Source organism: Triturus cristatus, chromosome 12 (assembly GCF_964204655.1).
Source record: "Triturus cristatus chromosome 12, aTriCri1.1, whole genome shotgun sequence".
NCBI lineage: Eukaryota > Metazoa > Chordata > Amphibia > Caudata > Salamandridae > Triturus > Triturus cristatus.
In genome coordinates this window covers 727,606,895-727,630,166 of record NC_140595.1, presented here as the reverse complement: position 1 = coordinate 727,630,166, position 23,272 = coordinate 727,606,895, and the positions used below count along the sequence as shown (strand labels likewise).

Sequence of the window (23,272 nt, the reverse complement as noted above, 5' to 3'; positions counted from 1 at the left end):
CAGAAAGAGCCTGTACATGAAATTCTCTTCCTGGGACAGCAGGTTAAGAGAAATTACACATGGGGAGGTTAAGCATGTAACACGGGGGAGAATAAAAAAGAAAATGCAGTTTTATGAAGTGTGTTTGCCAATCCAGCCAGCACTTTTGTTCTATTTCTCTCTTTGCGTCTTTTATTGGTAAAGTAACTTTCAAGTGCATGCGCAGGTATGAATGAGAGAGCAACCGTATAATAATTTGAAGCGTTTACACCAGTGCTAAAGTAGGAATGAGGTGTAGCAAAGACATGAAAGAGGTAGCGATAACAAATATGTGGAGAGGCAATAGTGACACAAAAATAAGCCACCTATTTATAAAACTGAAATGGAAGAAATACTAAAGGTTAACTTCTGAAATTGTAGCCGATAATAAAAAGATTCTCGTTGTTGGCAGGATTCGAACCTGCGCGGGGATACCCCAATGGATTTCTAGTCCATCGCCTTAACCACTCGGCCACAACAACTTGCTGTAAGCTGCCTACAAATATTTTGTTTGAAAGTTTTGAAGTTTTCCCACATCAAAGTACTGATATTCTGCAATGCGCTTTTTAAAAACAATGTTTTTTTCATCATGCACGTTCTGTCCTAAAAACAAAAATTGCATGAGTATATCTCTGGATCTGTAAAAGGATACGCTTGCATTCAAACTCTCTTGTGGCACTCAAGTTTTTTGGACCCTGTTGCACTCTGTTTTTGCGCTGCTTTTAGTCTACGACCCATATTACAGAAGTCAACCATCTCTGAGTATTTGGGACTCCTTTGTAAGTGCCTTATCTTTAATCCTTGAAAAGCTCTATAATAAAGGGGTCTGTCAAAGATTGCTTGAATGGAAGATAAAAGAAGGCCCACTTGTCTCACCAAATGCAGTAGAGAAACCTGATGTTTTACTCATGTTATCCTTAGTTCAGTTTTTGTTAGACCTGGCATCCTTAAGGTGGCCTACCAGCAACCTTTTTGCTTTTCACCTCACGTTTTGCTGTATCTTTATGTTGGCCTTAGGACTCTAATCACTTTATCACTACTGTGAGAAAGTGGCTCTGTATATACTGTTCCCAAATAGGTACAGTGTGCACAGAGTCCCCAGTCCCCAGAGGTTTGGCAGAGGCTAAAGTTAGATATAACCTTACTCTCTAAAGTGGTAGCTTGCCGAGCAGTAAGGCAGTATCAGAGTACAGTGTAAAACATTTGTTGTACACACTCAGTCAGCAAATGGTCTCACACATTCAAGAACTGAACTCTAGGCCATTGGTTTGCATACAAAAGATATTGTTGTTTTATTTTAGAACCAACAATAGGTATCAAAATATACTTTCTCAGAATGAGATGCTTTAGTTAAATACTTTGCAATAGGCAATTGACTTTTGCAGGTCATAGTTACAGTTTATTGCAATAGGCAACACAATTTGAATCACAATAATACATTGAGCTCAATGGGAATTTTAAGTTATATGCAATTAATTACTTTCAGGATTACTTTTCTAAATCCAGGACTGGATCCTAGATTCAGTCCTGGGACAGTTCTTGGAAACAAGTGAGTAAATTCGTTTTAGTTACTGTTGTGATGTTTAAGCAATATTTTGCTATTTTAAAAGTTGACACTTAGAAACTTTTGCTGATCAAAATACCAACATTATCCTATGGAAGGAAATTCACTTAGCAGGTAAGTGGGATTATGGTTACTTTTTCTAGGTCAGTGTTGGATCCTAGATCCAGCACTACTGTACCACCTGTAAGCAGTTGAGAAACTGTGTTTAAGTTATACAGGCGATTTTTAAGGAATATTTACATGTTTGCAAAATCGACACTTAGAAGAAATTTCACAGAAAAACAGTCAATGGTTTCCTATGGAAGAAAATTCAAGTTACGTGTAAAGTACGTTCTCGTTACTTTTGTAATCCAGTGCTGGGCTCCTAGGCTCAGTACTGGGACATCTATCTAAAACAGGTAAACAATTACGTTTTCACAGTTGGTACGATTTTTAAAGAATATTTGTAAGTTTCAAAAATCGACACTTAGAAAATTTTCAGCAAAAAGCAGGCAATGATATCCCATGGAAGAAAATTCGTGTTACTGGTAAGTACGGTTAAAATTACTTTTCAGGGTCAGTACCGAGCTCCAAGATGCAGCACTGAGGTCTCTCCTGATAACAGGTGAGTAAATCAGAATTCGTTGTTCGGCTGATTTTAGATGAATATTTTAAAGTTCCAAAACTCCACACCACTTAGAAGAATTTCCAAGTGAAACCACTCAATGTTAGCCTATGGAAGAAAAGTGAGTTATCGGCTTTTAGGTAAGTACTCGACTGGCAGAGTTATGGTTCTGAGCATAGACTCAGGGGTCTCCCAGGGGAGTCCCAGCCTACTTGCCAAGCCTTAAACTCCCCTTTTATTACATATAATTTACACCTAAGGTAGGCCCTAGGTAGTCCTAGGTGCATGATGCTATGTAAGTAAAAAATAAGCTATGTACTTTGGTGGTTCGCGTGTCCTGTAAGTACCAAACAGTCTATTTCATTTTTCACTACTGTGAGGTCTACCCCTCTCATAGGTTAGCTCTGTGTATTCCCCTATACTTTTAATTTGGTAATTCCATATCTGAGAGGAGTAGCTTTATTTATTTATTGAAAATCCTACTTACTGGTGAGGTTGGATTTAACTTTACTATTTTAGAAATGCCACTTTTAGAGAGTGAACATTTCTCTGCACTTACTGCTCTATTTGCCTGAAACCTGGCCCCAATACACGTCTGGATTGGGCTGGGTGACAGCAAAATGTGTGCCTTCCCTCTGGAGAGCCACAACACAGGTCACTCAACTGCACCTGGGGGGTGATCTCCGCTCCCCCTCCACCCCCAATAGGTTCAAGAACGATAATTTATGTAAGTAAATACATTATAGCTACAGCTTATAATCATGCGAGTTTAAATCATTTGTTGTTAGATGGTTTAAATATTTGAAAGGATCTGTTTTTAATAGACATTTTACAAAAACCACTGGTACATTTGCTAATTCTGTAAAATTAACACCCAACTGCCGTGACATTGCCAACCACAATGCCGTGACTCGGATTCGAACCGAGGTTGCTGCGGCCACAACGCAGAGTACTAACCACTATACGATCACGGCGAGCTACTTGGGCTCAACGACATACAGTGACATGGAGAATTTATAATTCGGAACACTCAGGGCTGTTCCTGTGATAGGCTGGATGTATTCATTGCTTCCTCATTCCTCATTCAGAGGCTGCGTCTCCTCAGTGGTTGATAGGCTGAAACCGTTTCCTGGCCGCCTGCTTGTGAAATGCCAGGAGTCAAAGATCACACATGACACTTGCGGACCTGTGATGGGACACCAATGCAGAGAAACCCACCTGGCACAGACCTTCTATTCTGTCTATTAGACCTGCATCTTCCCTGCACCTTTCAAGCCATTTGTATGTGAAGCAAGAACGAGTTAGAGAGTGATCCATCTACACTTTTATAGGGAGGATGTCGCCGTGAGCTCCTCCCAGCTAATCACACGAACAGCAGAAAAGCAAGATAAATACACAGTTGAGGGGTGGGCTGCATGGTTATGTTTTTGAGTAAATATTGAAACTGACCTCAGTGGCTCATTAGCAGAGCTGCGGCTAATGACTGGTGCCAAATCATGATGAAGCAAGCACCATGGCTCGTAGGGGACCCACAACACGCTTTTCTTAGCTCACTGAATTAAAGTATAAACTTCCGCCGTGTGTGAGTGGTAAAGGCTTGTTAATATGGTTCCTTTTCCAATTCAAGTCTGACAACAAGAGGCAGGAACCACGTGGCTTCGGAAGCTCAGGAAAGTAGCCACCAACCACAGAGAAAGAGAGAACTGGCAGTATGAGAGGTGGAGAAAACAGAAGCGGAAGCAAGGAGCTCAAATGAGATTGATGGCGTTTAAATAGAGCGCGTAAAGGAACAGTTACACAGCTAAGAAATGGGAAAGACAGACTAGGGAAAAAAACACAGAAAGAGCCTGTAGATGAAATTCTCTTCCTGGGACAGCAGGTTAAGAGAAATTACACATGGGGAGGTTAAGCATGTAACACGGGGGAGAATAAAAAAGAAAATGCAGTTTTATGAAGTGTGTTTGCCAATCCAGCCAGCACTTTTGTTCTATTTCTCTCTTTGCGTCTTTTATTGGTAAAGTAACTTTCAAGTGCATGCGCAGGTATGAATGAGAGAGCAACCGTATAATAATTTGAAGCGTTTACACCAGTGCTAAAGTAGGAATGAGGTGTAGCAAAGACATGAAAGAGGTAGCGATAACAAATATGTGGAGAGGCAATAGTGACACAAAAATAAGCCACCTATTTATAAAACTGAAATGGAAGAAATACTAAAGGTTAACTTCTGAAATTGTAGCCGATAATAAAAAGCTTCTCGTTGTTGGCAGGATTCGAACCTGCGCGGGGATACCCCAATGGATTTCTAGTCCATCGCCTTAACCACTCGGCCACAACAACTTGCTGTAAGCTGCCTACAAATATTTTGTTTGAAAGTTTTGAAGTTTTCCCACATCAAAGTACTGATATTCTGCAATGCGCTTTTTAAAAACAATGTTTTTTTCATCATGCACGTTCTGTCCTAAAAACAAAAATTGCATGAGTATATCTCTGGATCTGTAAAAGGATACGCTTGCATTCAAACTCCCTTGTGGCACTCAAGTTTTTTGGACCCTGTTGCACTCTGTTTTTGCGCTGCTTTTAGTCTACGACCCATATTACAGAAGTCAACCATCTCTGAGTATTTGGGACTCCTTTGTAAGTGCCTTATCTTTAATCCTTGAAAAGCTCTATAATAAAGGGGTCTGTCAAAGATTGCTTGAATGGAAGATAAAAGAAGGCCCACTTGTCTCACCAAATGCAGTAGAGAAACCTGATGTTTTACTCATGTTATCCTTAGTTCAGTTTTTGTTAGACCTGGCATCCTTAAGGTGGCCTACCAGCAACCTTTTTGCTTTTCACCTCACGTTTTGCTGTATCTTTATGTTGGCCTTAGGACTCTAATCACTTTATCACTACTGTGAGAAAGTGGCTCTGTATATACTGTTCCCAAATAGGTACAGTGTGCACAGAGTCCCCAGTCCCCAGAGGTTTGGCAGAGGCTAAAGTTAGATATAACCTTACTCTCTAAAGTGGTAGCTTGCCGAGCAGTAAGGCAGTATCAGAGTACAGTGTAAAACATTTGTTGTACACACTCAGTCAGCAAATGGTCTCACACACTCAAGAACTGAACTCTAGGCCATTGGTTTGCATACAAAAGATATTGTTGTTTTATTTTAGAACCAACAATAGGTATCAAAATATACTTTCTCAGAATGAGATGCTTTAGTTAAATACTTTGCAATAGGCAATTGACTTTTGCAGGTCATAGTTACAGTTTATTGCAATAGGCAACACAATTTGAATCACAATAATACATTGAGCTCAATGGGAATTTTAAGTTATATGCAATTAATTACTTTCAGGATTACTTTTCTAAATCCAGGACTGGATCCTAGATTCAGTCCTGGGACAGTTCTTGGAAACAAGTGAGTAAATTCGTTTTAGTTACTGTTGTGATTTTTAAGCAATATTTTGCTATTTTAAAAGTTGACACAGAAACTTTTGCTGATCAAAATACCAACGTTATCCTATGGAAGGAAATTCACTTAGCAGGTAAGTGGGATTATGGTTACTTTTTCTAGGTCAGTGTTGGATCCTAGATCCAGCACTACTGTACCACCTGTAAGCAGTTGAGAAACTGCGTTTAAGTTATACAGGCGATTTTTAAGGAATATTTACATGTTTGCAAAACCGACACTTAGAAGAAATTTCACAGAAAAACAGTCAATGGTTTCCTATGGAAGAAAATTCAAGTTACGTGTAAAGTACGTTCTCGTTACTTTTGTAATCCAGTGCTGGGCTCCTAGGCTCAGTACTGGGACATCTATCTAAAACAGGTAAACAATTACGTTTTCACAGTTGGTACGATTTTTAAAGAATATTTGTAAGTTTCAAAAATCGACACTTAGAAAATTTTCAGCAAAAAGCAGGCAATGATATCCCATGGAAGGAAATTCGAGTTACTGGTAAGTACGGTTAAAATTACTTTTCAGGGTCAGTACCGAGCTCCAAGATGCAGCACTGAGGTCTCTCCTGATAACAGGTGAGTAAATCAGAATTCGTTGTTCGGCTGATTTTAGATGAATATTTTAAAGTTCCAAAACTCCACACCACTTAGAAGAATTTCCAAGTGAAACCACTCAATGTTAGCCTATGGAAGAAAAGTGAGTTATCGGCTTTTAGGTAAGTACTCGACTGGCAGAGTTATGGTTCTGGGCATAGACTCAGGGGTCTCCCAGGGGAGTCCCAGCCTACTTGCCAAGCCTTAAACTCCCCTTTTATTACATATAATTTACACCTAAGGTAGGCCCTAGGTAGTCCTAGGTGCATGATGCTATGTAAGTAAAAAATAAGCTATGTACTTTGGTGGTTCGCGTGTCCTGTAAGTACCAAACAGTCTATTTCATTTTTCACTACTGTGAGGTCTACCCCTCTCATAGGTTAGCTCTGTGTATTCCCCTATACTTTTAATTTGGTAATTCCATATCGGAGAGGAGTAGCTTTATTTATTTATTGAAAATCCTACTTACTGGTGAGGTTGGATTTAACTTTACTATTTTAGAAATGCCACTTTTAGAGAGTGAACATTTCTCTGCACTTACTGCTCTATTTGCCTGAAACCTGGCCCCAATACACGTCTGGATTGGGCTGGGTGACAGAAAAATGTGTGCCTTCCCTCTAGAGAGCCACAACACAGGTCACTCAACTGCACCTGGGGGGTGATCTCCGCTCCCCCTCCACCCCCAATAGGTTCAAGAACGATAATTTATGTAAGTAAATACATTATAGCTACAGCTTATAATCATGCGAGTTTAAATCATTTGTTGTTAGATGGTTTAAATATTTGAAAGGATCTGTTTTTAATAGACATTTTACAAAAACCACTGGTACATTTGCTAATTCTGTAAAATTAACACCCAACTGCCGTGACATGGCCAACCACAATGCCATGACTCAGATTCGAACCGAGGTTGCTGCAGCCACAACGCAGAGTACTAACCACTATACGATCACGGCGAGCTACTTGGGCTCAACGACATACAGTGACATGGAGAATTTATAATTCGGAACACTCAGGGCTGTTCCTGTGATAGGCTGGATGTATTCATTGCTTCCTCATTCCTCATTCAGAGGCTGCGTCTCCTCAGTGGTTGATAGGCTGAAACCGTTTCCTGGCCGCCTGCTTGTGAAATGCCAGGAGTCAAAGATCACACATTACACTTGCGGACCTGTGATGGGACACCAATGCAGAGAAACCCACCTGGCACAGACCTTCTATTCTGTCTATTAGACCTGCATCTTCCCTGCACCTTTCAAGCCATTTGTATGTGAAGCAAGAAAGAGTTAGAGAGTGATCCATCTACACTTTTATAGGGAGGATGTCGCCGTGAGCTCCTCCCAGCTAATCACACGAACAGCAGAAAAGCAAGATAAATACACAGTTGAGGGGTGGGCTGCATGGTTATGTTTTTGAGTAAATATTGAAACTGACCTCAGTGGCTCATTAGCAGAGCTGCGGCTAATGACTGGTGCCAAATCATGATGAAGCAAGCACCATGGCTCGTAGGGGACCCACAACACGCTTTTCTTAGCTCACTGAATTAAAGTATAAACTTCCGCCGTGTGTGAGTGGTAAAGGCTTGTTAATATGGTTCCTTTTCCAATTCAAGTCTGACAACAAGAGGCAGGAACCACGTGGCTTCGGAAGCTCAGGAAAGTAGCCACCAACCACAGAGAAAGAGAGAACTGGCAGTATGAGAGGTGGAGAAAACAGAAGCGGGAGCAAGGAGCTCAAATGAGATTGATGGCGTTTAAATAGAGCGCGTAAAGGAACAGTTACACAGCTAAGAAATGGGAAAGACAGACTAGGGAAAAAAACACAGAAAGAGCCTGTACATGAAATTCTCTTCCTGGGACAGCAGGTTAAGAGAAATTACACATGGGGAGGTTAAGCATGTAACACGGGGGAGAATAAAAAAGAAAATGCAGTTTTATGAAGTGTGTTTGCCAATCCAGCCAGCACTTTTGTTCTATTTCTCTCTTTGCGTCTTTTATTGGTAAAGTAACTTTCAAGTGCATGCGCAGGTATGAATGAGAGAGCAACCGTATAATAATTTGAAGCGTTTACACCAGTGCTAAAGTAGGAATGAGGTGTAGCAAAGACATGAAAGAGGTAGCGATAACAAATATGTGGAGAGGCAATAGTGACACAAAAATAAGCCACCTATTTATAAAACTGAAATGGAAGAAATACTAAAGGTTAACTTCTGAAATTGTAGCCGATAATAAAAAGATTCTCGTTGTTGGCAGGATTCGAACCTGCGCGGGGATACCCCAATGGATTTCTAGTCCATCGCCTTAACCACTCGGCCACAACAACTTGCTGTAAGCTGCCTACAAATATTTTGTTTGAAAGTTTTGAAGTTTTCCCACATCAAAGTACTGATATTCTGCAATGCGCTTTTTAAAAACAATGTTTTTTTCATCATGCACGTTCTGTCCTAAAAACAAAAATTGCATGAGTATATCTCTGGATCTGTAAAAGGATACGCTTGCATTCAAACTCTCTTGTGGCACTCAAGTTTTTTGGACCCTGTTGCACTCTGTTTTTGCGCTGCTTTTAGTCTACGACCCATATTACAGAAGTCAACCATCTCTGAGTATTTGGGACTCCTTTGTAAGTGCCTTATCTTTAATCCTTGAAAAGCTCTATAATAAAGGGGTCTGTCAAAGATTGCTTGAATGGAAGATAAAAGAAGGCCCACTTGTCTCACCAAATGCAGTAGAGAAACCTGATGTTTTACTCATGTTATCCTTAGTTCAGTTTTTGTTAGACCTGGCATCCTTAAGGTGGCCTACCAGCAACCTTTTTGCTTTTCACCTCACGTTTTGCTGTATCTTTATGTTGGCCTTAGGACTCTAATCACTTTATCACTACTGTGAGAAAGTGGCTCTGTATATACTGTTCCCAAATAGGTACAGTGTGCACAGAGTCCCCAGTCCCCAGAGGTTTGGCAGAGGCTAAAGTTAGATATAACCTTACTCTCTAAAGTGGTAGCTTGCCGAGCAGTAAGGCAGTATCAGAGTACAGTGTAAAACATTTGTTGTACACACTCAGTCAGCAAATGGTCTCACACATTCAAGAACTGAACTCTAGGCCATTGGTTTGCATACAAAAGATATTGTTGTTTTATTTTAGAACCAACAATAGGTATCAAAATATACTTTCTCAGAATGAGATGCTTTAGTTAAATACTTTGCAATAGGCAATTGACTTTTGCAGGTCATAGTTACAGTTTATTGCAATAGGCAACACAATTTGAATCACAATAATACATTGAGCTCAATGGGAATTTTAAGTTATATGCAATTAATTACTTTCAGGATTACTTTTCTAAATCCAGGACTGGATCCTAGATTCAGTCCTGGGACAGTTCTTGGAAACAAGTGAGTAAATTCGTTTTAGTTACTGTTGTGATGTTTAAGCAATATTTTGCTATTTTAAAAGTTGACACTTAGAAACTTTTGCTGATCAAAATACCAACATTATCCTATGGAAGGAAATTCACTTAGCAGGTAAGTGGGATTATGGTTACTTTTTCTAGGTCAGTGTTGGATCCTAGATCCAGCACTACTGTACCACCTGTAAGCAGTTGAGAAACTGTGTTTAAGTTATACAGGCGATTTTTAAGGAATATTTACATGTTTGCAAAATCGACACTTAGAAGAAATTTCACAGAAAAACAGTCAATGGTTTCCTATGGAAGAAAATTCAAGTTACGTGTAAAGTACGTTCTCGTTACTTTTGTAATCCAGTGCTGGGCTCCTAGGCTCAGTACTGGGACATCTATCTAAAACAGGTAAACAATTACGTTTTCACAGTTGGTACGATTTTTAAAGAATATTTGTAAGTTTCAAAAATCGACACTTAGAAAATTTTCAGCAAAAAGCAGGCAATGATATCCCATGGAAGAAAATTCGTGTTACTGGTAAGTACGGTTAAAATTACTTTTCAGGGTCAGTACCGAGCTCCAAGATGCAGCACTGAGGTCTCTCCTGATAACAGGTGAGTAAATCAGAATTCGTTGTTCGGCTGATTTTAGATGAATATTTTAAAGTTCCAAAACTCCACACCACTTAGAAGAATTTCCAAGTGAAACCACTCAATGTTAGCCTATGGAAGAAAAGTGAGTTATCGGCTTTTAGGTAAGTACTCGACTGGCAGAGTTATGGTTCTGAGCATAGACTCAGGGGTCTCCCAGGGGAGTCCCAGCCTACTTGCCAAGCCTTAAACTCCCCTTTTATTACATATAATTTACACCTAAGGTAGGCCCTAGGTAGTCCTAGGTGCATGATGCTATGTAAGTAAAAAATAAGCTATGTACTTTGGTGGTTCGCGTGTCCTGTAAGTACCAAACAGTCTATTTCATTTTTCACTACTGTGAGGTCTACCCCTCTCATAGGTTAGCTCTGTGTATTCCCCTATACTTTTAATTTGGTAATTCCATATCTGAGAGGAGTAGCTTTATTTATTTATTGAAAATCCTACTTACTGGTGAGGTTGGATTTAACTTTACTATTTTAGAAATGCCACTTTTAGAGAGTGAACATTTCTCTGCACTTACTGCTCTATTTGCCTGAAACCTGGCCCCAATACACGTCTGGATTGGGCTGGGTGACAGCAAAATGTGTGCCTTCCCTCTGGAGAGCCACAACACAGGTCACTCAACTGCACCTGGGGGGTGATCTCCGCTCCCCCTCCACCCCCAATAGGTTCAAGAACGATAATTTATGTAAGTAAATACATTATAGCTACAGCTTATAATCATGCGAGTTTAAATCATTTGTTGTTAGATGGTTTAAATATTTGAAAGGATCTGTTTTTAATAGACATTTTACAAAAACCACTGGTACATTTGCTAATTCTGTAAAATTAACACCCAACTGCCGTGACATTGCCAACCACAATGCCGTGACTCGGATTCGAACCGAGGTTGCTGCGGCCACAACGCAGAGTACTAACCACTATACGATCACGGCGAGCTACTTGGGCTCAACGACATACAGTGACATGGAGAATTTATAATTCGGAACACTCAGGGCTGTTCCTGTGATAGGCTGGATGTATTCATTGCTTCCTCATTCCTCATTCAGAGGCTGCGTCTCCTCAGTGGTTGATAGGCTGAAACCGTTTCCTGGCCGCCTGCTTGTGAAATGCCAGGAGTCAAAGATCACACATGACACTTGCGGACCTGTGATGGGACACCAATGCAGAGAAACCCACCTGGCACAGACCTTCTATTCTGTCTATTAGACCTGCATCTTCCCTGCACCTTTCAAGCCATTTGTATGTGAAGCAAGAACGAGTTAGAGAGTGATCCATCTACACTTTTATAGGGAGGATGTCGCCGTGAGCTCCTCCCAGCTAATCACACGAACAGCAGAAAAGCAAGATAAATACACAGTTGAGGGGTGGGCTGCATGGTTATGTTTTTGAGTAAATATTGAAACTGACCTCAGTGGCTCATTAGCAGAGCTGCGGCTAATGACTGGTGCCAAATCATGATGAAGCAAGCACCATGGCTCGTAGGGGACCCACAACACGCTTTTCTTAGCTCACTGAATTAAAGTATAAACTTCCGCCGTGTGTGAGTGGTAAAGGCTTGTTAATATGGTTCCTTTTCCAATTCAAGTCTGACAACAAGAGGCAGGAACCACGTGGCTTCGGAAGCTCAGGAAAGTAGCCACCAACCACAGAGAAAGAGAGAACTGGCAGTATGAGAGGTGGAGAAAACAGAAGCGGAAGCAAGGAGCTCAAATGAGATTGATGGCGTTTAAATAGAGCGCGTAAAGGAACAGTTACACAGCTAAGAAATGGGAAAGACAGACTAGGGAAAAAAACACAGAAAGAGCCTGTAGATGAAATTCTCTTCCTGGGACAGCAGGTTAAGAGAAATTACACATGGGGAGGTTAAGCATGTAACACGGGGGAGAATAAAAAAGAAAATGCAGTTTTATGAAGTGTGTTTGCCAATCCAGCCAGCACTTTTGTTCTATTTCTCTCTTTGCGTCTTTTATTGGTAAAGTAACTTTCAAGTGCATGCGCAGGTATGAATGAGAGAGCAACCGTATAATAATTTGAAGCGTTTACACCAGTGCTAAAGTAGGAATGAGGTGTAGCAAAGACATGAAAGAGGTAGCGATAACAAATATGTGGAGAGGCAATAGTGACACAAAAATAAGCCACCTATTTATAAAACTGAAATGGAAGAAATACTAAAGGTTAACTTCTGAAATTGTAGCCGATAATAAAAAGCTTCTCGTTGTTGGCAGGATTCGAACCTGCGCGGGGATACCCCAATGGATTTCTAGTCCATCGCCTTAACCACTCGGCCACAACAACTTGCTGTAAGCTGCCTACAAATATTTTGTTTGAAAGTTTTGAAGTTTTCCCACATCAAAGTACTGATATTCTGCAATGCGCTTTTTAAAAACAATGTTTTTTTCATCATGCACGTTCTGTCCTAAAAACAAAAATTGCATGAGTATATCTCTGGATCTGTAAAAGGATACGCTTGCATTCAAACTCCCTTGTGGCACTCAAGTTTTTTGGACCCTGTTGCACTCTGTTTTTGCGCTGCTTTTAGTCTACGACCCATATTACAGAAGTCAACCATCTCTGAGTATTTGGGACTCCTTTGTAAGTGCCTTATCTTTAATCCTTGAAAAGCTCTATAATAAAGGGGTCTGTCAAAGATTGCTTGAATGGAAGATAAAAGAAGGCCCACTTGTCTCACCAAATGCAGTAGAGAAACCTGATGTTTTACTCATGTTATCCTTAGTTCAGTTTTTGTTAGACCTGGCATCCTTAAGGTGGCCTACCAGCAACCTTTTTGCTTTTCACCTCACGTTTTGCTGTATCTTTATGTTGGCCTTAGGACTCTAATCACTTTATCACTACTGTGAGAAAGTGGCTCTGTATATACTGTTCCCAAATAGGTACAGTGTGCACAGAGTCCCCAGTCCCCAGAGGTTTGGCAGAGGCTAAAGTTAGATATAACCTTACTCTCTAAAGTGGTAGCTTGCCGAGCAGTAAGGCAGTATCAGAGTACAGTGTAAAACATTTGTTGTACACACTCAGTCAGCAAATGGTCTCACACACTCAAGAACTGAACTCTAGGCCATTGGTTTGCATACAAAAGATATTGTTGTTTTATTTTAGAACCAACAATAGGTATCAAAATATACTTTCTCAGAATGAGATGCTTTAGTTAAATACTTTGCAATAGGCAATTGACTTTTGCAGGTCATAGTTACAGTTTATTGCAATAGGCAACACAATTTGAATCACAATAATACATTGAGCTCAATGGGAATTTTAAGTTATATGCAATTAATTACTTTCAGGATTACTTTTCTAAATCCAGGACTGGATCCTAGATTCAGTCCTGGGACAGTTCTTGGAAACAAGTGAGTAAATTCGTTTTAGTTACTGTTGTGATTTTTAAGCAATATTTTGCTATTTTAAAAGTTGACACAGAAACTTTTGCTGATCAAAATACCAACGTTATCCTATGGAAGGAAATTCACTTAGCAGGTAAGTGGGATTATGGTTACTTTTTCTAGGTCAGTGTTGGATCCTAGATCCAGCACTACTGTACCACCTGTAAGCAGTTGAGAAACTGCGTTTAAGTTATACAGGCGATTTTTAAGGAATATTTACATGTTTGCAAAATCGACACTTAGAAGAAATTTCACAGAAAAACAGTCAATGGTTTCCTATGGAAGAAAATTCAAGTTACGTGTAAAGTACGTTCTCGTTACTTTTGTAATCCAGTGCTGGGCTCCTAGGCTCAGTACTGGGACATCTATCTAAAACAGGTAAACAATTACGTTTTCACAGTTGGTACGATTTTTAAAGAATATTTGTAAGTTTCAAAAATCGACACTTAGAAAATTTTCAGCAAAAAGCAGGCAATGATATCCCATGGAAGGAAATTCGAGTTACTGGTAAGTACGGTTAAAATTACTTTTCAGGGTCAGTACCGAGCTCCAAGATGCAGCACTGAGGTCTCTCCTGATAACAGGTGAGTAAATCAGAATTCGTTGTTCGGCTGATTTTAGATGAATATTTTAAAGTTCCAAAACTCCACACCACTTAGAAGAATTTCCAAGTGAAACCACTCAATGTTAGCCTATGGAAGAAAAGTGAGTTATCGGCTTTTAGGTAAGTACTCGACTGGCAGAGTTATGGTTCTGGGCATAGACTCAGGGGTCTCCCAGGGGAGTCCCAGCCTACTTGCCAAGCCTTAAACTCCCCTTTTATTACATATAATTTACACCTAAGGTAGGCCCTAGGTAGTCCTAGGTGCATGATGCTATGTAAGTAAAAAATAAGCTATGTACTTTGGTGGTTCGCGTGTCCTGTAAGTACCAAACAGTCTATTTCATTTTTCACTACTGTGAGGTCTACCCCTCTCATAGGTTAGCTCTGTGTATTCCCCTATACTTTTAATTTGGTAATTCCATATCGGAGAGGAGTAGCTTTATTTATTTATTGAAAATCCTACTTACTGGTGAGGTTGGATTTAACTTTACTATTTTAGAAATGCCACTTTTAGAGAGTGAACATTTCTCTGCACTTACTGCTCTATTTGCCTGAAACCTGGCCCCAATACACGTCTGGATTGGGCTGGGTGACAGCAAAATTTGTGCCTTCCCTCTAGAGAGCCACAACACAGGTCACTCAACTGCACCTGGGGGGTGAGCTCCGCTCCCCCTCCACCCCCAATAGGTTCAAGAACGATAATTTATGTAAGTAAATACATTATAGCTACAGCTTATAATCATGCGAGTTTAAATCATTTGTTGTTAGATGGTTTAAATATTTGAAAGGATCTGTTTTTAATAGACATTTTACAAAAACCACTGGTACATTTGCTAATTCTGTAAAATTAACACCCAACTGCCGTGACATTGCCAACCACAATGCCGTGACTCGGATTCGAACCGAGGTTGCTGCGGCCACAACGCAGAGTACTAACCACTATACGATCACGGCGAGCTACTTGGGCTCAACGACATACAGTGACATGGAGAATTTATAATTCGGAACACTCAGGGCTGTTCCTGTGATAGGCTGGATGTATTCATTGCTTCCTCATTCCTCATTCAGAGGCTGCGTCTCCTCAGTGGTTGATAGGCTGAAACCGTTTCCTGGCCGCCTGCTTGTGAAATGCCAGGAGTCAAAGATCACACATTACACTTGCGGACCTGTGATGGGACACCAATGCAGAGAAACCCACCTGGCACAGACCTTCTATTCTGTCTATTAGACCTGCATCTTCCCTGCACCTTTCAAGCCATTTGTATGTGAAGCAAGAAAGAGTTAGAGAGTGATCCATCTACACTTTTATAGGGAGGATGTCGCCGTGAGCTCCTCCCAGCTAATCACACGAACAGCAGAAAAGCAAGATAAATACACAGTTGAGGGGTGGGCTGCATGGTTATGTTTTTGAGTAAATATTGAAACTGACCTCAGTGGCTCATTAGCAGAGCTGCGGCTAATGACTGGTGCCAAATCATGATGAAGCAAGCACCATGGCTCGTAGGGGACCCACAACACGCTTTTCTTAGCTCACTGAATTAAAGTATAAACTTCCGCCGTGTGTGAGTGGTAAAGGCTTGTTAATATGGTTCCTTTTCCAATTCAAGTCTGACAACAAGAGGCAGGAACCACGTGGCTTCGGAAGCTCAGGAAAGTAGCCACCAACCACAGAGAAAGAGAGAACTGGCAGTATGAGAGGTGGAGAAAACAGAAGCGGGAGTAAGGAGCTCAAATGAGATTGATGGCGTTTAAATAGAGCGCGTAAAGGAACAGTTACACAGCTAAGAAATGGGAAAGACAGACTAGGGAAAAAAACACAGAAAGAGCCTGTACATGAAATTCTCTTCCTGGGACAGCAGGTTAAGAGAAATTACACATGGGGAGGTTAAGCATGTAACACGGGGGAGAATAAAAAAGAAAATGCAGTTTTATGAAGTGTGTTTGCCAATCCAGCCAGCACTTTTGTTCTATTTCTCTCTTTGCGTCTTTTATTGGTAAAGTAACTTTCAAGTGCATGCGCAGGTATGAATGAGAGAACAACCGTATAATAATTTGAAGCGTTTACACCAGTGCTAAAGTAGGAATGAGGTGTAGCAAAGACATGAAAGAGGTAGCGATAACAAATATGTGGAGAGGCAATAGTGACACAAAAATAAGCCACCTATTTATAAAACTGAAATGGAAGAAATACTAAAGGTTAACTTCTGAAATTGTAGCCGATAATAAAAAGATTCTCGTTGTTGGCAGGATTCGAACCTGCGCGGGGATACCCCAATGGATTTCTAGTCCATCGCCTTAACCACTCGGCCACAACAACTTGCTGTAAGCTGCCTACAAATATTTTGTTTGAAAGTTTTGAAGTTTTCCCACATCAAAGAACTGATATTCTGCAATGCGCTTTTTAAAAACAATGGTTTTTTCATCATGCACGTTCTGTCCTAAAAACAAAAATTGCATGAGTATATCTCTGGATCTGTAAAAGGATACGCTTGCATTCAAACTCTCTTGTGGCACTCAAGTTTTTTGGACCCTGTTGCACTCTGTTTTTGCGCTGCTTTTAGTCTACGACCCATATTACAGAAGTCAACCATCTCTGAGTATTTGGGACTCCTTTGTAAGTGCCTTATCTTTAATCCTTGAAAAGCTCTATAATAAAGGGGTCTGTCAAAGATTGCTTGAATGGAAGATAAAAGAAGGCCCACTTGTCTCACCAAATGCAGTAGAGACACCTGATGTTTTACTCATGTTATCCTTAGTTCAGTTTTTGTTAGACCTGGCATCCTTAAGGTGGCCTACCAGCAACCTTTTTGCTTTTCACCTCACGTTTTGCTGTATCTTTATGTTGGCCTTAGGACTCTAATCACTTTATCACTACTGTGAGAAAGTGGCTCTGTATATACTGTTCCCAAATAGGTACAGTGTGCACAGAGTCCCCAGTCCCCAGAGGTTTGGCAGAGGCTAAAGTTAGATATAACCTTACTCTCTAAAGTGGTAGCTTGCCGAGCAGTAAGGCAGTATCAGAGTACAGTGTAAAACATTTGTTGTACACACTCAGTCAGCAAATGGTCTCACACACTCAAGAACTGAACTCTAGGCCATTGGTTTGCATACAAAAGATATTGTTGTTTTATTTTAGAACCAACAATAGGTATCAAAATATACTTTCTCAGAATGAGATGCTTTAGTTAAATACTTTGCAATAGGCAATTGACTTTTGCAGGTCATAGTTACAGTTTATTGCAATAGGCAACACAATTTGAATCACAATAATACATTGAGCTCAATGGGAATTTTAAGTTATATGCAATTAATTACTTTCAGGATTACTTTTCTAAATCCAGGACTGGATCCTAGATTCAGTCCTGGGACAGTTCTTGGAAACAAGTGAGTAAATTCGTTTTAGTTACTGTTGTGATTTTTAAGCAATATTTTGCTATTTTAAAAGTTGACACTTAGAAACTTTTGCTGATCAAAATACCAACGTTATCCTATGGAAGGAAATTCACTTAGCAGGTAAGTGGGATTATGGTTACATTTCTAGGTCAGTGTTGGATCCTAGATCCAGCACTACTGTACCACCTGTAAGCAGTTGAGAAACTGCGTTTAAGTTATACAGGCGATTTTTAAGGAATATTTACATGTTTGCAAAATCGACACTTAGAAGAAATTTCACAGAAAAACAGTCAATGGTTTCCAATGGAAGAAAATTCAAGTTACGGGTAAAGTACGTTCTCGTTACTTTTGTAATCCAGTGCTGGGCTCCTAGGCTCAGTACTGGGACATCTATCTAAAACAGGTAAACAATTACGTTTTCACAGTTGGTACGATTTTTAAAGAATATTTGTAAGTTTCAAAAATCGACACTTAGAAAATTTTCAGCAAAAAGCAGGCAATGATATCCCATGGAAGGAAATTCGAGTTACTGGTAAGTACGGTTAAAATTACTTTTCAGGGTCAGTACCGAGCTCCAAGATGCAGCACTGAGGTCTCTCCTGATAACAGGTGAGTAAATCAGAATTCGTTGTTCGGCTGATTTTAGATGAATATTTTAAAGTTCCAAAACTCCACACCACTTAGAAGAATTTCCAAGTGAAACCACTCAATGATAGCCTATGGAAGAAAAGTGAGTTATCGGCTTTTAGGTAAGTACTCGACTGGCAGAGTTATGGTTCTGGGCATAGACTCAGGGGTCTCCCAGGGGAGTCCCAGCCTACTTGCCAAGCCTTAAACTCCCCTTTTATTACATATAATTTATACCTAAGGTAGGCCCTAGGTAGTCCTAGGTGCATGATGCTATGTAAGTAAAAAATAAGCTATGTACTTTGGTGGTTCGCGTGTCCTGTAAGTACCAAACAGTCTATTTCATTTTTCACTACTGTGAGGTCTACCCGTCTCATAGGTTAGCTCTGTGTATTCCCCTATACTTTTAATTTGGTAATTCCATATCGGAGAGGAGTAGCTTTATTTATTTATTGAAAATCCTACTTACTGGTGAGGTTGGATTTAACTTTACTATTTTAGAAATGCCACTTTTAGAGAGTGAACATTTCTCTGCACTTACTGCTCTATTTGCCTGAAACCTGGCCCCAATACACGTCTGGATTGGGCTGGGTGACAGCAAAATGTGTGCCTTCCCTCTAGAGAGCCACAACACAGGTCACTCAACTGCACCTGGGGGGTGATCTCCGCTCCCCCTCCACCCCCAATAGGTTCAAGAACGATAATTTAAGTAAGTAAATACATTATAGCTACAGCTTATAATCATGCGAGTTTAAATCATTTGTTGTTAGATGGTTTAAATATTTGAAAGGATCTGTTTTTAATAGACATTTTACAAAAACCACTGGTACATTTGCTAATTCTGTAAAATTAACACCCAACTGCCGTGACATTGCCAACCACAATGCCGTGACTCGGATTCGAACCGAGGTCGCTGCGGCCACAACGCAGAGTACTAACCACTATACGATCACGGCGAGCTACTTGGGCTCAACAACATACAGTGACATGGAGAATTTATAATTCGGAACACTCAGGGCTGTTCCTGTGATAGGCTGGATGTATTCATTGCTTCCTCATTCCTCATTCAGAGGCTGCGTCTCCTCAGTGGTTGATAGGCTGAAACCGTTTCCTGGCCGCCTGCTTGTGAAATGCCAGGAGTCAAAGATCACACATTACACTTGCGGACCTGTGATGCGACACCAATGCAGAGAAACCCACCTGGCACAGACCTTCTATTCTGTCTATTAGACCTGCATCTTCCCTGCACCTTTCAAGCCATTTGTATGTGAAGCAAGAAAGAGTTAGAGAGTGATCCATCTACACTTTTATAGGGAGGATGTCGCCGTGAGCTCCTCCCAGCTAATCACACGAACAGCAGAAAAGCAAGATAAATACACAGTTGAGGGGTGGGCTGCATGGTTATGTTTTTGAGTAAATATTGAAACTGACCTCAGTGGCTCATTAGCAGAGCTGCGGCTAATGACTGGTGCCAAATCATGATGAAGCAAGCACCATGGCTCGTAGGGGACCCACAACACGCTTTTCTTAGCTCACTGAATTAAAGTATAAACTTCCGCCGTCTGTGAGTGGTAAAGGCTTGTTAATATGGTTCCTTTTCCAATTCAAGTCTGACAACAAGAGGCAGGAACCACGTGGCTTCGGAAGCTCAGGAAAGTAGCCACCAACCACAGAGAAAGAGAGAACTGGCAGTATGAGAGGTGGAGAAAACAGAAGCGGGAGCAAGGAGCTCAAATGAGATTGATGGCGTTTAAATAGAGCGCGTAAAGGAACAGTTACACAGCTAAGAAATGGGAAAGACAGACTAGGGAAAAAAACACAGAAAGAGCCTGTAGATGAAATTCTCTTCCTGGGACAGCAGGTTAAGAGAAATTACACATGGGGAGGTTAAGCATGTAACACGGGGGAGAATAAAAAAGAAAATGCAGTTTTATGAAGTGTGTTTGCCAATCCAGCCAGCACTTTTGTTCTATTTCTCTCTTTGCGTCTTTTATTGGTAAAGTAACTTTCAAGTGCATGCGCAGGTATGAATGAGAGAGCAACCGTATAATAATTTGAAGCGTTTACACCAGTGCTAAAGTAGGAATGAGGTGTAGCAAAGACATGAAAGAGGTAGCGATAACAAATATGTGGAGAGGCAATAGTGACACAAAAATAAGCCACCTATTTATAAAACTGAAATGGAAGAAATACTAAAGGTTAACTTCTGAAATTGTAGCCGATAATAAAAAGCTTCTCGTTGTTGGCAGGATTCGAACCTGCGCGGGGATTCCCCAATGGATTTCTAGTCCATCGCCTTAACCACTCGGCCACAACAACTTGCTTTAAGCTGCCTACAAATATTTTGTTTGAAAGTTTTGAAGTTTTCCCACATCAAAGTACTGATATTCTGCAATGCGCTTTTTAAAAACAATGTTTTTTTCATCATGCACGTTCTGTCCTAAAAACAAAAATTGCATGAGTATATCTCTGGATCTGTAAAAGGATACGCTTGCATTCAAACTCTCTTGTGGCACTCAAGTTTTTTGGACCCTGTTGCACTCTGTTTTTGCGCTGCTTTTAGTCTACGACCCATATTACAGAAGTCAACCATCTCTTAGTATTTGGGACTCCTTTGTAAGTGCCTTATCTTTAATCCTTGAAAAGCTCTATAATAAAGGGGTCTGTCAAAGATTGCTTGAATGGAAGATAAAAGAAGGCCCACTTGTCTCACCAAATGCAGTAGAGAAACCTGATGTTTTACTCATGTTATCCTTAGTTCAGTTTTTGTTAGACCTGGCATCCTTAAGGTGGCCTACCAGCAACCTTTTTGCTTTTCACCTCACGTTTTGCTGTATCTTTATCTTGGCCTTAGGACTCTAATCACTTTATCACTACTGTGAGAAAGTGGCTCTGTATATACTGTTCCCAAATAGGTACAGTGTGCACAGAGTCCCCAGTCCCCAGAGGTTTGGCAGAGGCTAAAGTTAGATATAACCTTACTCTCTAAAGTGGTAGCTTGCCGAGCAGTAAGGCAGTATCAGAGTACAGTGTAAAACATTTGTTGTACACACTCAGTCAGCAAATGGTCTCACACACTCAAGAACTGAACTCTAGGCCATTGGTTTGCATACAAAAGATATTGTTGTTTTATTTTAGAACCAACAATAGGTATCAAAATATACTTTCTCAGAATGAGATGCTTTAGTTAAATACTTTGCAATAGGCAATTGACTTTTGCAGGTCATAGTTACAGTTTATTGCAATAGGCAACACAATTTGAATCACAATAATACATTGAGCTCAATGGGAATTTTAAGTTATATGCAATTAATTACTTTCAGGATTACTTTTCTAAATCCAGGACTGGATCCTAGATTCAGTCCTGGGACAGTTCTTGGAAACAAGTGAGTAAATTCGTTTTAGTTACTGTTGTGATTTTTAAGCAATATTTTGCTATTTTAAAAGTTGACACTTAGAAACTTTTGCTGATCAAAATACCAACGTTATCCTATGGAAGGAAATTCACTTAGCAGGTAAGTGGGATTATGGTTACTTTTTCTAGGTCAGTGTTGGATCCTAGATCCAGCACTACTGTACCACCTGTAAGCAGTTGAGAAACTGCGTTTAAGTTATACAGGCGATTTTTAAGGAATATTTACATGTTTGCAAAATCGACACTTAGAAGAAATTTCACAGAAAAACAGTCAATGGTTTCCAATGGAAGAAAATTCAAGTTACGGGTAAAGTACGTTCTCGTTACTTTTGTAATCCAGTGCTGGGCTCCTAGGCTCAGTACTGGGACATCTATCTAAAACAGGTAAACAATTACGTTTTCACAGTTGGTACGATTTTTAAAGAATATTTGTAAGTTTCAAAAATCGACACTTAGAAAATTTTCAGCAAAAAGCAGGCAATGATATCCCATGGAAGGAAATTCGTGTTACTGGTAAGTACGGTTAAAATTACTTTTCAGGGTCAGTACCGAGCTCCAAGATGCAGCACTGAGGTCTCTCCTGATAACAGGTGAGTAAATCAGAATTCGTTGTTCGGCTGATTTTAGATGAATATTTTAAAGTTCCAAAACTCCACACCACTTAGAAGAATTTCCAAGTGAAACCACTCAATGTTAGCCTATGGAAGAAAAGTGAGTTATCGGCTTTTAGGTAAGTACTCGACTGGCAGAGTTATGGTTCTGGGCATAGACTCAGGGGTCTCCCAGGGGAGTCCCAGCCTACTTGCCAAGCCTTAAACTCCCCTTTTATTACATATAATTTATACCTAAGGTAGGCCCTAGGTAGTCCTAGGTGCATGATGCTATGTAAGTAAAAAATAAGCTATGTACTTTGGTGGTTCGCGTGTCCTGTAAGTACCAAACAGTCTATTTCATTTTTCACTACTGTGAGGTCTACCCGTCTCATAGGTTAGCTCTGTGTATTCCCCTATACTTTTAATTTGGTAATTCCATATCGGAGAGGAGTAGCTTTATTTATTTATTGAAAATCCTACTTACTGGTGAGGTTGGATTTAACTTTACTATTTTAGAAATGCCACTTTTAGAGAGTGAACATTTCTCTGCACTTACTGCTCTATTTGCCTGAAACCTGGCCCCAATACACGTCTGGATTGGGCTGGGTGACAGCAAAATGTGTGCCTTCCCTCTAGAGAGCCACAACACAGGTCACTCAACTGCACCTGGGGGGTGATCTCCGCTCCCCCTCCACCCCCAATAGGTTCAAGAACGATAATTTAAGTAAGTAAATACATTATAGCTACAGCTTATAATCATGCGAGTTTAAATCATTTGTTGTTAGATGGTTTAAATATTTGAAAGGATCTGTTTTTAATAGACATTTTACAAAAACCACTGGTACATTTGCTAATTCTGTAAAATTAACACCCAACTGCCGTGACATTGCCAACCACAATGCCGTGACTCGGATTCGAACCGAGGTTGCTGCGGCCACAACGCAGAGTACTAACCACTATACGATCACGGCGA

General features: G+C 40.3%; 11 non-coding genes across 11 annotated transcripts; all 11 read right to left on the bottom strand.

The window, feature by feature from the left end:
• Positions 1 to 418: 418 nt before the first annotated feature.
• Positions 419 to 500, bottom strand: TRNAS-AGA (transfer RNA serine (anticodon AGA)). Its single transcript has one exon. It is a non-coding gene; the product is annotated as a tRNA-Ser (tRNA).
• Positions 501 to 3,088: 2,588 nt separating this feature from the next.
• TRNAH-GUG (transfer RNA histidin (anticodon GUG)) lies at positions 3,089 to 3,160 on the bottom strand. The gene has a single exon. It is a non-coding gene; the product is annotated as a tRNA-His (tRNA).
• A 1,281-nt stretch (positions 3,161 to 4,441) lies between these two features.
• On the bottom strand, positions 4,442 to 4,523 carry TRNAS-AGA (transfer RNA serine (anticodon AGA)). Its single transcript has one exon. It is a non-coding gene; the product is annotated as a tRNA-Ser (tRNA).
• Positions 4,524 to 8,462: 3,939 nt separating this feature from the next.
• On the bottom strand, positions 8,463 to 8,544 carry TRNAS-AGA (transfer RNA serine (anticodon AGA)). Its single transcript has one exon. It is a non-coding gene; the product is annotated as a tRNA-Ser (tRNA).
• Positions 8,545 to 11,132: 2,588 nt separating this feature from the next.
• On the bottom strand, positions 11,133 to 11,204 carry TRNAH-GUG (transfer RNA histidin (anticodon GUG)). Its single transcript has one exon. It is a non-coding gene; the product is annotated as a tRNA-His (tRNA).
• Positions 11,205 to 12,485: 1,281 nt separating this feature from the next.
• TRNAS-AGA (transfer RNA serine (anticodon AGA)) lies at positions 12,486 to 12,567 on the bottom strand. The gene has a single exon. It is a non-coding gene; the product is annotated as a tRNA-Ser (tRNA).
• Positions 12,568 to 15,153: 2,586 nt separating this feature from the next.
• On the bottom strand, positions 15,154 to 15,225 carry TRNAH-GUG (transfer RNA histidin (anticodon GUG)). The gene has a single exon. It is a non-coding gene; the product is annotated as a tRNA-His (tRNA).
• A 1,281-nt stretch (positions 15,226 to 16,506) lies between these two features.
• On the bottom strand, positions 16,507 to 16,588 carry TRNAS-AGA (transfer RNA serine (anticodon AGA)). Its single transcript has one exon. It is a non-coding gene; the product is annotated as a tRNA-Ser (tRNA).
• A 2,587-nt stretch (positions 16,589 to 19,175) lies between these two features.
• TRNAH-GUG (transfer RNA histidin (anticodon GUG)) lies at positions 19,176 to 19,247 on the bottom strand. Its single transcript has one exon. It is a non-coding gene; the product is annotated as a tRNA-His (tRNA).
• Positions 19,248 to 20,528: 1,281 nt separating this feature from the next.
• TRNAS-AGA (transfer RNA serine (anticodon AGA)) lies at positions 20,529 to 20,610 on the bottom strand. Its single transcript has one exon. It is a non-coding gene; the product is annotated as a tRNA-Ser (tRNA).
• A 2,588-nt stretch (positions 20,611 to 23,198) lies between these two features.
• Positions 23,199 to 23,270, bottom strand: TRNAH-GUG (transfer RNA histidin (anticodon GUG)). The gene has a single exon. It is a non-coding gene; the product is annotated as a tRNA-His (tRNA).
• Between the last annotated feature and the right edge of the window lie 2 nt (positions 23,271 to 23,272).